General features: G+C 36.7%; 1 protein-coding gene across 3 annotated transcripts in view; it reads right to left on the bottom strand.

The window, feature by feature from the left end:
- The window catches only part of LSAMP (limbic system associated membrane protein), a 627279-nt gene that overhangs the window by 297916 nt on the left and 313315 nt on the right, over positions 1 to 16048 (bottom strand). The gene's annotated exons all lie outside the window — the stretch shown is intronic.

The raw sequence follows: 16048 nt of genomic DNA, 5'->3' as shown, positions 1-16048 counted from the left end.
GTTCCAGATGCTGAGGGCAGCAGGTCGTCTGCTGGCAAGACAGCTTGCTACCAGCATTTTGGACCACATTAGAATGAATTCAATCTTTTATGGGAAATGAAGACACCCATTTTGTAGTTTCTATTCCAAGGAAGATAAAGGAAACTAACTATTTTAGAAACCTAAAAGAGTCTCTCCCTGAAACTTGAAAGGGGCATAGATTAGCGCATAGATTAGTGAAGGTGTAAATGCCTCATGGTGAGTTCAGTTTTCTTCAATTCTATCAGGAATGTGGAAATTTACAAATCAAGCAAAAAAAATTCTCTCATCACTTTGGCAAGATTTATGTCTGACCCACAGGAACATTGTCCCAGACCCTGTGCACAGCTGCAGAGCCAGCTGCTCAGCACTCTGGGGCACAACAGATGGACAGAAGGAGCCCAGAATATGACAGCAAAACAATTAAAACATCATGTTCCCCTGTATTTTCCAAGCCAACTCAAACCTAGGTTTCCGATCAGGTCAAAACAGACAGGCATAGAGATTCCACACCCATGCACAGACAGGAAATCGATGTCTTATCCACAGGCTGTCCACCATAGGGATACAGAGGCCAATTTGTATCTTTCATAAGAAAAAGAAAAGCAGAGTCTTTAAAAATCCCTATGGTACAAAAAACCTACTTACCCCATTAATTTTTGTTGAATTATGTATTTTATTTAGAGTGATTATTTTATTTAATTAGTTGGGTACCTTGGTACGCAGGTCTTTCTTTTCTTCTCAGTCTATTTATTTACCTAAACTCAGGCAAATTAAGGTATCATTTAGTATCTCCATGTGTTTCTCTGCCATACAGATATTACTGGGATTTATTACATGCACCTGATAATTTAAAACTTCTTCATGAGGGAATGCAAAGCTAACTTTATGGATACTTGCTGCTTCTTTCCAGACTCAGTATTACTTGTTCTGTTCTATTCTTTTATGGCATCATTTCTTTTGGTGATGTTTGTGGCACTTCTTTAATTAAAGTCATAGATGAATTAATTAAAGGCTGTTCTCTGTCTTCTAGATCATAAATGAAGTTGTTCGTGTAGATTTACTGTGTTTTTCCTTTCTACTGAGTATAATGGAAATGTACCTCTAAAAATGTATTTTAAATCTTCTATTACATTTCTCCTTGCACTTTTATCATCTCCACAGCTCAACACAGCAGCAGGCAAATAGCACAGAGATGTGCTTTGAGTGCTGTTTAGCCTAGCATATGGTCCTAATATGTTCATTTTGGTGAAAAAAATGCCATATAGTAGACTATATACAAAAATGGTCCATTAATCAAATAAAGACCAAGATTTTCCCTAATTCATTTAGGAATATCCCAGAATTAAACTGGTGTAAAACAGTAAACATGTGGTAAGTCACTTATGCAAACTAACAGTGTTACAGTGTAGACCCAAGACATATGGTTAGCTACAGGGTGGGGCAAAAATAGGTTTACAATTGTAACAGTTGTAAGTATGCAAAAACGTTTATTCTTATATTATTATTTATTAATTATTGTATTATTTTCCATATGAACTGTAAACCTACCTTTGCCCACCTTGTATATTCCACCCCATCCCTTACCCCAATCCCAAACTGTATAGCATCCACAAATGAATTGGGCAAATCTTCTTATCAGCACAAGAGAGAATTTCTCAGTCAGGTCTTCAGGGTCCTTTTGATATTTTAGCTATTTTTATCCATGAAAAGTTAACATTACCACACAGATCATTATACCAAATTGTTTTCTAGGCTTGAAGGTGAAGGTCATACTCTGAGTTCCAGGAAGACCCCTATGATTCAAATGCACTATCCCTTTATAATGACAGCATTTATATTCCACTTTCCCACCCTTTCTGTCTGCTAGGGCATTCCAGCTTTGAGACTCTATGGTAGGAGAGGCATCTTCTCTCACAGTGACTCAAATTATGGCTGTTAAATGAAAAGAAAAATAGGCAGAGATAGGGAAAGACCTAAATCTAAGTGGAGATTAATAAGGCATTGTTCTGAACTTGTTCCCTTATTTCTTCTGAGTTGCTTAGTAAGTAAATAATAGGTAATGAGATTGTCTTTCAGGACTACCTTTAGAAAAGGGCTCTGCAGGTTAGTTTGCTTTTATCATAGAAGGTTAAGACCTCTTATGTTCAAGACCTTAAAGTTAAGACCTTAATAAGATTCTCTGCCATGAATCATATTCCTTTTTCAGATTTCAACCTCATTCTTCATTGCTCTTCTTTTCCTTTTACCTAAAGTACATTTTGCAACCTTTTCCTCTGGCAAGCTCCTACATAAAATCTATCTCAGATGTGCCTTACCTGGTGAGGTATTCCCCCATTTCCCTAGTTGTTTCCCTGCTTGTGCTAGCATTTTAATTCTTTGTTTTTCTGCCTCTCATCATAATTTAAGAGTAAAATATATCCATATCTTCTCAATATTTACATCTTTATTGTCTCACAAAGAGCCTGACACATAAAAACACTCAATAATTTTTAATAGGTGAATGAACATACCAAGGTCTTCTCTGATTTTGCATTCTTAGAGATGTCTCTCTTCTAACACAATGTTGAAGGTAGAAGAATCTTACTATTCCTAGTTGTTTCATACTGAGGACTAACCACCTTCAGCAGCATAACCAAATCTCTATGAGTCTATAGAGGGTCTATGACTAAGTCATAACCAGTTTTCTCACTATTTATCTCTACTGAAATAAGTTAATTTGATTTCATTGGACTTTTAAAATTTTTCTTTCCCCAATATACTTCACTTAGAAATTAGTAATTCTTTTTTTCTTTCAAGGTACTAATTTCCTCACTCTTACCTTGACTGGTATAGCTCAGTGGGTTGGGCATAGACTTACAATCTGAAAGGTCTCTGGTTCGATTCCTGGTCAGGGCACATGCCTGGGATATGGGCCGAGTCCCTGGTTGAGGGAGTGTAAGAGGCAACTGATCTATGTTTCTCTCACACATTGATGTTTCTATCCATCTCTTCCCACCCCCCCTTTCCCTTTCCCTAAAAATAAATATATTTAAAAGAGATACTAATGACAGCATCCAAATCAGCAATCGGGACCAAGCAAAAACTTCCCCAAAATACAGAATGAGAGAAGAATAAGCACAAACAAAACATTTGTAATGACTTATAGCTGAGCTTATCTCAGTCAGCTGGATAATAATATATTATCGCTTCTTGTGTCATGATCTTTCTCTTCCTCTAAGGATAGATTTCCTAAAGTTCCTATTATGTGACTTCAGTCACAGTGTTCTCCAAAAGAACTTTGCTAAAGGAAACAACTACTATAGTTAATTAGTGTATTGTTAACAAAAGAGATGACAGGCCTGAAATGGAGTCACTTGTGGTAAACCCATGTGACCAAACCCAGAATTAATACCTAACCTAATTCCAGTTACAGTCTCTTCCAGCAATGTAATCTTCAGCCAGTCAATCTGAAATCTCCTAGTGTGCAGTAGTGAGGTAATCTACCTGAGAGACCCTTTCCAATCCCCCCAAATAATATGTGGTAATTTACTTTTTGTTTGTCTCTGCTCTTCTCGACCTATAACATCCTTATATTTTATAATGTTTCTTGACTTCTTACTGGATGGGATGCTGTCCAATTCATGAATTCTTGAATAAAAACCAATTTTATCTTTCAATTTACTCAGGTGAATTTTGTTTCTTAATGGTATGTTCTTATATTCACTTACAGATTTCTCCTAATCATTAGTTCTTAGCATCAACAAAATGACAGGAGGAAAATAAAACAAGATCAAAAGATACATAATCAAATGCAAACAACTTGGCCTGTTAGCCCCCCAGTGACAAATAAGTGGAGAACCTTCTCCATTGTATAGAGTAAAATGTGTTTCTGGGAAGCCGATGTTAGATGCATATCTGCCCCAGGCAATGCTAAAAAAATTAACAACCCAACAACAAAAACAAAGCAAGCCTGTATATTTTGTTCTACATAAATCACTCAGTCTTTGTCCATCATGTCAGAAATCTAATATTATTTTACAAGGAAAATTAGAAGAGATTAACAATCTTACATTGGCTATTAACCCCTTCTATGATATTGCCTTAGCTAAAATATTTTTTTAAACAGCACAGCATGTCAGATACATAGTTGAACAGGTTGTAGAAAATAATGTTTGTTACAGTGTGACCCTTTGCAGACCATCTGCAAGTGAACTACTGCAAATTTCTCTAAAGCAGGAAAATACAGTAAATTCTCTATCACTCTACAACTATAAGGCTGCTCACCCTACCTCTCCAGGGGAAGGTATCCAGTGTGATATCAGACCAAAATTTCCCCAAAACACCTTACAGTTAGTTATTCCATTCCTTCTCAATGTCAGATAAAAAGCTAATAGTAATATATTACAGGTCAGAATCATTCTTCACTTAACGAATACACTTCTATTCTCCATCCTTGGGAAAAACAGCCATAGTGGACGCATAGCATCAGAAGAGCTGTTTGTTACCTCAGGTATACCAGGTGCTTTCATAGCAAACTCCAGAATGAGAAATAGGGTGGGAAATGTGCTTGAGTATCAGCAGGCACAAACCTAGAGGGCCAACTGTTCTCTAAAAGCCTTTTGAAAGTTTGGGGTGTGAAATAGCACATCAAAGACATTTAGGCTTTTGCCTAGGGAAGAAGTAGTTTTCGATTTGCCTAGGAAAATTTTTTGCCACAGGTATAGGATACACAGTATAGGATAAAGGAACAAGTATTGGCAGTCAATACTTTGAGACTGTTCCAACCACAGTAGAAGGATAATGCAACAGAACTAACTGCCACAAAGACCTCCCAGCTTCCCATGCAGACTATTACTGCCAAGCACATCCCTCTGAATAGAAACAGTTCTGGGCAGACAGTGGGACAATTGGCTGTGGCCTGCTGCAAAAACAAGGAGGCACGACATTGGGAAATGGTAGCACAGGTAGTAAATGTCTTCCTCTGATCAACTAGAGATTTTATTTCCTCTGATTGGTGCCTACCAGAAGGCAACTCCTGATACTTATGGGTTCATGAATGTGCACTGTGATGGGAGTTAATTCTTCATTTTTATCATTGCGATTAGAATGTTTGAAAAGTTTACTGAGAGTCACTTAATAAATGATTTCAAAATATTCCTACTTTGAGGCTTGGACTTAAAGTACCCTATGTAAAAGTAGATTTTCACAAAGTTTTAGAGTTTATGATCTTAGCAGTCTGGTTATTTTTTTTTTTTATTATTTTCCTTCTTTCTCTTTCTTTTAACACTTACTTTTAGCCATAGGTCATGAAAAATTTGGTTAGTATATTATTTGCAAAGATTTGCAAGACCATTTCTTTTCTGTTTCATTAATTCTGCTAATTTATAAATTAATTGGGTAATGATATTCACTCCTTTTTCACTACTGTCCTGACAAGAGCTTTCAGTGAGCTTAAGGTGGCTGCAATGGATGTTGGTGCAAAATCAAGAGGACTCTCAATGCATTGGAAGCATTGGAAAACCACTCTGCTTCTGCTAACTAGCACTAAACTTTCAGAGGGAAAGTTAGGGAGACGAATAGAAGGGTTTAGATAACATAAGACAGCTTCTCCTCCAGTATGTGAAAGATAATTATTCAGTGGGATTTAAATGGACAGAAGCCATGTTCTGTGATGATACCTGCTTTCTTGCAGGAATAAGTCTCTTAGCTGGATAACAAGATAGAAAGTTGCATTCCAACCTGGAATGCTGGAGGACAGAGAAACTGGAGCTCACAGGAGCTTTAACAAGGGAGTTTAAGGTCAGAACTGGGATACCCCTTAGAAATATGGACCATGGGACCACAACTGATCAAAACCAATCACTCTTTCAGTGATAGAGAGTATGCAAAATATGTACACCTCCACAAAAGAGTTCAAATGTGTGATGAAGGGCAGGATGGGAGAGAAGAACAGAATTCAACCTGACTATGCTGTCTAAAACAGCTGGTACATCTTTCTTTAGACCCCAAAGGAGGGGATTGGGATGGACAGTAAGCTTCCAGATGACTATGATAAGAAAAGTAATACAAGATCTAGGAATCAGAATGGCTCACATTCTGAAAAACAGTCATTCATTTAACAATTCAATGTTATAACTCCTACTCACCCCTTTAGTATTTTAATATATAGATCTGTTGATCCACAGAACTCATGCTCTCCTAAGGATTTTAGAAACAGCCTAGGAAATTTGCAATTAGAAAGACTCCATCCGGTGGGATCTGCAAGGCCAGTCTCAGAAGTCCAGGGATTGTCAGTAATTAGGGAAGGAAGGCAGGAAAGATTGTGATTTGAAAAGAGGACCATCAGAGAACTTACTTTGCTCTTTCCAGGGAATTTTCTTTCAAATACCTGAGCCAGCCCACATCGCAATATCTTTGTCAATATCTATATTTCTCTTTTACTTCACATGAGGCCATTTTAATAACAAAAATTTACAGCCCGTTAGATTTACCCATAATTGATTTAAATAGTTTTTACCTTTTAATTGTCTATTACCTAAAGAGCTGCCATGACTTCAGCTTTTGACCACTTAAATTTCAGTTGTGTTATATTCATATCCCTGATAATTCTGAAATATTTTCCTAAGTACTAGCTTGTTTAAGGTTGTAAGATTCCAAGGTTCAGACGCTTTTTAAAAATGTATTCAGTCAGATGAAGAAATTTATCTTCAACAAATAAATACGAGAGAATGTGTCTGTGGAAAAGAGAAAGAAGGAACCCAAACTCAGTGTCAGAGAATGTAAGAAACAGAGGGAGAAAGAAGGAAGAGACAGAGAGATACTACAGAGCGACTAACAGAATCAGATAAAGAAACACTATATAAAAAGCCAAAGGAAAGTCCAGAACAGATATTCAGAATGACTTGTTTTTAAGTAGGAGATATAGAAGAAAGAAATAAGAGTAGTAGTGTTCAGACATATGAAATCACTCTCTCTCTCTTCATCTCAAGTCCCACCACCTCCCAGCCCCTCTGAAACAGCAAACTTGAAGGATCAGTAAGTGATGTAGGGTAGAGATGTCTAGAAATTCAGAAATATTCTCATTGTATGTTTTATGATTCTCAAATAACACCCATTCTGCACCAAAATTTCAGAAAAGATAGAATAAAATCAATCAGAGTATTAACAATGCTTAATTCTGGTGCTTTATATTTAAAGTGACACAATCACACTTACGTTTAATTAGAATCATACTGAGCTTACAACTTAAAAATTTACACACTTATACACATGTATATAATGTCAAACTCTACTATTAAAAATGATTGTATTAGACAAATAGTGCATGTTAATCATTGAATAATATAATTTCCTTCTTACCTATTTATCAAGTAGCTCTTGAAAGTGTTCCCATAAAATCAGAATCCTGGGACAACCCACATGAATGCCTGTGTGGTACAGCATTCATGAGGTTAGCACAATGTTAACTCATTCTGCTCAGTAAAGAGAAACTGAGGTGCGGCAGTCATTTCTTTAGCTGGCTGAGGGAGGGCCAGCTACTACCCTCCCTCACTATCACTCTTAGGATTTGTAACTGATTCCTAAGGTGTCTTTAATGAACACTGGACTGTGTCCCCAAGGTGCATGTGTTGCTTTGTGGTGTGGAATTCTAAAGTTAGTATAGTGTAATGAGGAAAAATGGTCTTAGAAAGTCAAAATCTGTACTCCACAATACACCAGCTGTAAAAAGTTCGGCAAATTATTTCACATCTCTTAAGTCTCAGTTTCTCCATTGGATTGTTTGGGGACTTAATAAATCATTAAATACACAGCCTGAGAGTAATATCTGGCATATGAAAAAGGATCAATAACTGTTATAAATTACTGTTGATACTGTCATTGTTATTATTGCTATTATATTTACTAGTCACAAAATGAAATGAGGAAGGACGGGATGTGAGACTTTTTTTTTCCTGAATCAAGTAGGTTAATGATTGCAAGATACAAGTAGCAATGAGGATGGTCTCAGGAATGTTCACTCTGGGGAAAACACTGATTGAGGTATTTACTGAGATGACCTTCTTATGGGAAAAAACATAGTAGAAGACCATATTGAAAATGTTGAACTGTATCTAAGCCCTACATTCCTGGAAAGAAAGAATGGTTAACACCAACCTCCTACCCCACCTTTGCACCCCACACCCACCACTTTTGTATTCCAGGAAATGGCAAAGTGCAAAGGCCCCCAGTGCTCTCACAGAACATGAGGTAACACTCATCCCAAAACCCCAGCTCTCTTACTTCTTTGTATTGCAATGATGTGAATAATATCATTGCCGTAACAGTCTGGTGCCTTTTGTCTTTCACAAGTATCACAAAGTTCTCTGAGGGGGCTTCCCTTTGGAAACGTGGTCTGGGAGCAGTGTCCCGAGCACTCCTGGACAGTGCCTGGGATGGCAGGGAGAAGTTAGAAAAGAAAGGCTTTATCCTGTTTGGGTGTGAGCCTGCTCATTATACTCTCCCTTATTTCACAAAATATGTGCATTCCAGAAATGCATTTTTTCTAGTGCCTTAGTGATTGCTATTAGAAAAGCAGAGATCCCTGAATGTAATAAATTGTGAGATCTAATAAAAACCACTTAAGAAAGAAGCTGTAGCACTTTTTATACTCATATATTTAAAAGAAATAGTAATTCTACTTTTATAAAAAAACTAACAATAATACTCTCAACATTTATAATTTTATCATACCTACCATATTGGTCACAATGAAAATACCAAAAGGGAAACCCTTAGGTCGATTGTAGATTTCAATGGTCTGCCCACAGTTTGGATCATTGCTCTGTGTGGGTCATAGAGTCAGGAATTTGGCATTCTTTGTCTATTCAGTTTAGTTATTATGTCAGCATGGTGCAGAGTCCCTACATTTTATTACATTTTTCTTTATTTTATGCTACTGGGTTAATAGCTGAGTATGGCCACTTTTAGCTTCTAGAATAACTTGCAAATGTAGATGCTTTTTAATAATATTTTATAAAGTGGAAGGAATTGTTTTGCTACTATTCATCTCTTTATACTTGTAGGTTTTGAAGGTTTTTGGAAACACTTTAAATAAAATCTTTAGTTTGGCTCAGATTTTATGAACTGAAAAAATAAAAACAATGTGGCCTGTATTTGGAGACTTATTTTTTCTTAAAATAAGCCAACACATCTATGTTACTTTTAATAGAGACCAAATAGGAAGCAAAGTTGGAAGAGGTCTTAGTAATAAATAGTAAAGGGTAATGTTTGTTGAGCATCTTGTTTGTGTCAGGCACTGCTCAAATATGTGTATGCCATTAGATTTAATTCTCACAACAATCCATGGGAGGGGTAAGTACTCTGATTCTCCCCACTGTACAGAAGAGGAAAGTGAGTTACAGGTCAATGACATTGCTCATAGAAATTAGTCAATAAATGGTGGTTCAGGGAATGTCATTTAGTCCATTCTACACTTTTTACTTTCTGAATCTGTTACCTCTCTTTGTTTTCTCTTTTTCTTTTTTTTAATTTTTCAAATATATTTGCCTCCCTTTACCCTCAACCACTTTCCCCTGTCCCCCCTACCCTCCCCGCCTCAATCCTTCCCCACCATGGTTTCGTCTATGTGACCTTCACACCTGTTCCTTATCTGACCCTTCCCTTTCCCTTACTGCTACCCCTTCCCTCCCTTCCTTTCCTCCTGTCCCTGTCAGTTTCTTCCTTTTTTAAGTGTTGATGGTCATATTTTCCTTGCCTGCTTTGCTGATTAGGTTCCACTTACAGGTGAGATCATATGATATTTGTCTTTCACCATCTATCTTATTTCACTTAGCATAATCCTCTGTCCTAAGAGCAGTCTTTCATTTTCTCCAGTCCATAGTATTCCTTTTCTTCTTTTTATTTATCCTTTTTGGTGGAACACATCCTCCAGTAACTTCTTGATTAACATGTGTGACATGTATTCATTATTTTATAAATTTTATTCTATCAATCAAACGTGAAGGTAAAAAAAAATCAGCTTTGTTCAGTTGAGAGCTCTAGATTGGAAATTATTTTCCTCCACAATTTTGAAATTATTTCTCATTCAATTCTAAATCCCAGTTTTGCTATTGAGAAGTCCCAAAATCACTTCGATAGCGGATCCTTTGAGTGTGACTTGCTTTCCTGTGTGCGTCCCTACCCCGCAACTTGGATGCTTACTGGTTCTTCTTTTTGTCCCCGTATTTTGGAAATTCAAGGTGAAGCATTTACCTTGGGTGAGTTACTTCCACTGTTCTTTCAACCATTTACACCTGGAAATTCATGTTCTTCAGGAAATTTTTATTGAACTCTTTCATTTGTGATTTCTATCCTTCCTTTTCTCTCTGCTTTCCTTTTCTATCATTACTGTTATTTGGATTGTAGGTATCTACACTGGTCCTGTAATCTTTTTTTCCCCTCTACTTTCGATCTTTTTGTCTTTCTGCCTCCATTTCCTGAGTGATTTTCTCAGTGTTCAGTGTCAATGTCTATTGAGTTTTTCATGTCTACCATCATGTTTTAAATTTCCAAGATCTTTTGTATATGGATGCAATATATTCTCTTGTGTAATAATATTAATAATATTTAAAAGTTTTTTTTCTTGCTCAAATCCTCTCTTCTTCAAGTTGCTTTGATCTGTTTCTTTGATTTTGCTCATTGCAGAGGCATTTCTTAGGTATCTGGTAATCTCCATTTGCTATTAATATTTAAAATAGGGAATAAAATATAAGTGAATCTTGGAAGACTTTCTAGCCATATCAAAAGTTTGAACTACCATAGGTTTCCATGCTGGGGAATCCATGTAAAGGTACTCTGGCCAAGACATCTAGCTGAGTCCTATCTTCCAGTCACCCCATAAACGTACCAGAAAAGTGAGTGAAGCCCACCTGGACCCTGCAAACCAAATGTGGGGTGAATTGCATAAAACAACCTCAGTTAACATCACATGGATAAGAAGAATCACACAGTCAAGACCTGTTCAAATTCTTGGATCTTGAGATATAACAAAGTAGTTGTTATAAGCCACTAAGAGTTGGGTAATTTTTTATGTAGCAATGGATAATCAAACCATTATATTTATATGAACTTACATGGACAGGTGATGTCTAAAATACTGGTAAGTTAAAATAAATACAACTTTTAAAAATGACTTAAAAATAATGATTGGAAATTCTGATGGGTTAGGTAGGACCCCTTGACAGGGATCTTTACTATGAGGTTTCTTAGAGTAACAGCATGGCCTCCTCCCAACCTGTTATTATTATTTTATGTTTTATTTTTTTAATTACAGTTACATTCAGTATTATTTTGCATTTTCTGTTAGTTTCATGGTTGCCAGAGGGTACGGGTCTGGGGGACTGGGTGAAAAAGGTGAAGTGATTAAGAAGTACAAATTAATAGGTACAAAATAGTCACAGGAACATTATTATTTTTAAAATGTTTTATTTTTAGAACAGTTTTAGATTAACAGAATAATTGCAAAGTCAATACAAACTTCCCATAAACTCCACACCAATCTTCCCTTATTAACATATTATATTAGTATGGTACATTTGTTATAATTAATAGGCTAATACTGATTCATTATTACTACTAATTAAAGTACAATGCTTTAGTTTTTGTCTGATTTCTTTTTTTCCTCTTTTAGGATCACATCCAAGATACCACATTAGCTGATTTGTCTGTTTAGGCTCCTCATGGCTGTGACATTCTCAGACGTGTCTTGTTTTTAGATCAGGGTTATAAGTTCTAGGGGAGGAAACCACAAGGATACAGTGCCATTTTTATTGCCTCATATTAAGAAGAGTACATGTTATTGATGTGACTTGTCACTGTTGATAGTGACTTGACTTCATTGACCTTGATCGCCTGGCTGAGGTGGTGCTTGGCAAGTTTCTCTACTGTACCCTTTTATTTTCCCCTTCCTTTCCATATTGTCCTCTTTGGAAGGAAGATACTATGAACAGCCCACACTCAGGGAGTTAGGAATTATGCTTGATCTTCTGGAAGGTATAATATCTACATAGTTTACTTGGAATTCTTCTGCGTAGGAGATTCATTTCTTCCCACACTTATTTATTTAATCAATCATTTATTTATTTCAGTATGGATTCATAGTCATAGATTTTTTTATATGATGCCTTTTTTTTTTTAGATTTCTTCTTTTGAGTTAGTTATATTCCCCAGGAAGAGTCATACAATATTCTGCATAAAAAGTAAAATCTAGCTGCCCATATTCTAGTGTCTCAGTGGAAAATTAAAGCCGGGTTTCATAGATGATATGAAAAAATTATGTCTCCAACTCTCAACTGTCTCTGGTTTCCCCCAGCACAGACGCTGTTTTACTTTCTCTAGAGAATGAACCTAGATTATTTTGCTTAGTTTAGTTAGGGAGAGTCAGCCAGGGAAATGAACAAAGGAAGTGATCTAGAGATTCAACTCATTTTTAAATATCATTTAAACAATTTTGCTTATTTTAGTTGCCCTGCCACCTCCACCTGATCTTCTCACTATTTCCAGGGATCTATGGTGCTGCCAATTCCTAAACACTGTGGTGATTTTTTTTTTTAATTGTTGATGATCTTATAGTTGTTCCTGTTTTTTCCTCCCTTTTTCCCATCTTGACCCAGCCCCACCCTCTCTCCTCACTCTGTCAATCACCATAATGTTGTTTGTGTCCATGGTCATGCATACATGTTCTTCAGTTAATCCCTTCACCATCTTTCATCCAGTTTCCCCATCCCCTCGGGTAGCTGTCAGTCTGTTCCATGTATTCATGCTTCTGTTTCTATTTTGTTCATTAGTTTATTATGTTCATTAGATTCCACACATAAGTGAGATCAGGTGGTATTTGTCTTTCACTGATTGGCTTATTTTACTTATCATAATATTCTCCAGGTCCATCCCTGCTGTCCCAAAAGGTAAGAGTTTCTTCTTTTTTACTGCAGCGTAGTAGTCCATTGTGTAAATGTACCACAGCTTTTTTTATCCACTCATCTGCTGATGGGCACTTAGGCTGTTTCCATAGCACTGCTATGAACATAGGGGTACACTTTTTTTTTGTATTGATATTTCAGGATTCTTTGGATATATTCCCAGAAGTTAAGTAGCTGGGTCAAAGGGGAGTTCATTTTTAATTTTTTGAGTATACTCCATATGGTTTTACACAGTGGTTGCACCAGTCTGCATTCCCACCAACAGTGCGCTAGGGTTCCCTTTTCTCCACATCGTTGCTAACACTTGTTTGTTGATTTATTGATAGTAGCCATTCTGACAAATGTGCAGTGATATCTCATTGTGGTTTTAATTTGCATCTCTCTGATAATTAGTGATGTTGGCGATGCCAATTAAAAGGCTGTAGGGATTTTGTGGGAAGAATTAGTTTGGTTCTCAGCCCTTCTTGTTATTGGCTTAGGTCTCAGCATTTTCATGGTTGCTTAAACAGTTTCACTCATCTAACTGCTTGCTTTACAGCTTCCAACATTGATTTTGCTTTGCTCTCCTTTTTTGTTCTTCCAATCCTCCTATAGAGGACAAACATAGGTTGTCTTTAGGGAAAAACATCCCTGCATAGCTGGTTTAGTAGAGTTTGGGGGAGAGCAAATTGAATGTGTGTTCAGTCTGCCATCTTTTCACAGATTCACTCAGATTCACAGAGGCTCTGTATCCCCACTACGCACATACATGCCTGGTGAAGAGTAGGAGACAAATACTAATGGAGTCTTGCATAAATGAAAATAGGAAGCAGAGTCAGGACTCAAATACAAATCTAAATCCAATTTAATTTTTATTTTTTACATTACACTCAAATTCTACTCCTTATCAATTATAAAGTTTATCTTCAGTATTTAAAATGGAATTTTTGAATCATAAGACCTTGCAGAGCAGTGCTTTTCAAACTTTTATGTGCATACAAATACCCTGGGGATATTTTAAAATGCAGATTCTGATTAAGAAAGCCTGGGCTAAGTCTCTGCTGGCCCAGGTCCATGAACTCACATAACCAGAATGTTTATTAATAGATATACAGCACTACATATTCTAATATTAAAAATGCTATTTCACATTTTATTTCTATTGTAGAGGTACTTATTTGCATAACAATTTTGTCAAAATCAGGACTTGGGTAGCAACAAGTTGAGTTGTCCTGGGGAAAGGAAGAACTGAAGCTAAGGTAAATTTACCAATTGATTAAAAATGCAGGAGGTAATGTGAGAGTTCAACCAGTATATATATTCATTTTGAGCTGACTGCCCAGAGCCATATTTATGATAATTCTTTCATTAGTGGGAATATATTTTGTTTACATGTTTTGTGTACAAAGCACATATTTAGTGTAGTAACTTCAACGTTTGTTTTATTTCATCTTTCTTACTGTCATTTTTCTTTTGCCAGCATTTCTTGGTTTAATAAATATTACTTGCATGTATAGTTAAGCCATCTTAAATCAGTTTGGTATAAGATAAAATATTGTATAAAAGTATATATTTATATAAACACACTTACATGTATGTAGTCATTTAATAATTATCACTACCAGCCATTTCTTCACAAATAACAATCTTAACAATCTTATAGCTACCTGCTGAAATAATTTCCAGTGGAATATACAGAAGGTCTGTCCAGAAGGTATCCAGCCAAAGAACATGAAAAATAGAGACATTTATTAAGAAGATACAAGATAAAAGAAACATTGTACATAGGACAATGCTGCCTCAGTCCCCTTCAAAGCAAGCACCGTGGGACCTCATACAGTTCTCCCAATCCCCATCAGCTGTCCTGTCATATTTTCCTGAATCTCATCAATGGTCTGAAATCTCTTCCCTTTCAAAGGTGATTTCAGTTTTGGGAAAAGCCATAAATTACAGGGCACCAAATCTGGACTTGAGGGGGTGAGTCACCTGGGTGATTTGACATTTTGCCAAAAAAGCCCCTCACGAGAGGTGACGCATGAGCAGGCACATTGTGGTGATAAAACTGCCAATCACCAGTTGCCCATAGCTGTGCCTTCTGAATCATCTGAATAGTTTCCATGGAGGAATGTTCAAGCTTAATGCCAAAATTTTTTAAAGATTTTATTTATTTATTTTTACAAAGAGGGGGAGGGGAGGAGAGAGTGAGAGAAACATCAATGTGTGGTTGCCTCTTGTGACCCCCTACTGGTAGGGGACCTGACTGGCAACCCAGTCATGTGCCCTGACTGGGCTTAGAACTGGCCATCCTTTGGTTCTCAGGCCGGCACTCAATCCACTGAGCCATACCAGCTAGGGCAAGCTTTATGCAAAATCTTATGCAGATTCGTTGCTCTACTCAGTCATTTTTAATTCCGTGGCCAAACAGGACACATGCTCACTCGTCCAAGTCTATCACCCCCACTGACTAATACAGTAAAGCCATCATTGTTCATGCTTGCGCATTCCAGTCTACTCCCCTTGGCTGCCAGGTTACATGTGCAAATCATGCTCGTTATATTAACAATGGTTGGACATTTTCTGGACAGAGTATATACATATGGATGTGCGTGTGTATACACACACACACACACACACACACACACACACAAACACCACACACCAGTGGAATGAAAAAAATATATATATATATCTTCTACTTAGAAAAACTCCAAATAGACACATATGAAAAATTTTGGTTTGGGTTCAGGGATTTTAAGAATATCAGTATTTAAAATTTTCCTTAGACCCTGAGTAAAAAACAAATAAAATTTGATGGAGTCTTCTGGTTATCATCATAACTTGAGACAGGGAGCCATTCCAATATTCTTGCTGACTCCCTTTACTTTAATTCTGTGCTCATCAAGTGACCTTCTGATTACAGAATATCAACAATTTCAGATGGATGACAGATACTATGAAGCCCGTTATGGGAACCTTAGGTTGAGAACACTCAGGCCAAGGGAAAAATGATGACCTAGACTTGTGGAGGTCACAACCGCTTCAATTATTTTATCCCAATCACATTTCACTTGCATGTACTTTTCTCATTACTTGAACGCACTGGCCTTTCAACA

The sequence above is a fragment of the Pteronotus mesoamericanus genome, unplaced genomic scaffold (genome assembly GCF_021234165.1).
Source record: "Pteronotus mesoamericanus isolate MK-2021 breed Mesoamerican mustached bat unplaced genomic scaffold, CSHL_Meso_final contig_228, whole genome shotgun sequence".
Lineage (NCBI taxonomy): Eukaryota > Metazoa > Chordata > Mammalia > Chiroptera > Mormoopidae > Pteronotus > Pteronotus mesoamericanus.
The sequence above is the reverse complement of the archived record's forward strand: the minus strand, read 5'-3'. Positions and strand labels throughout refer to the sequence as shown.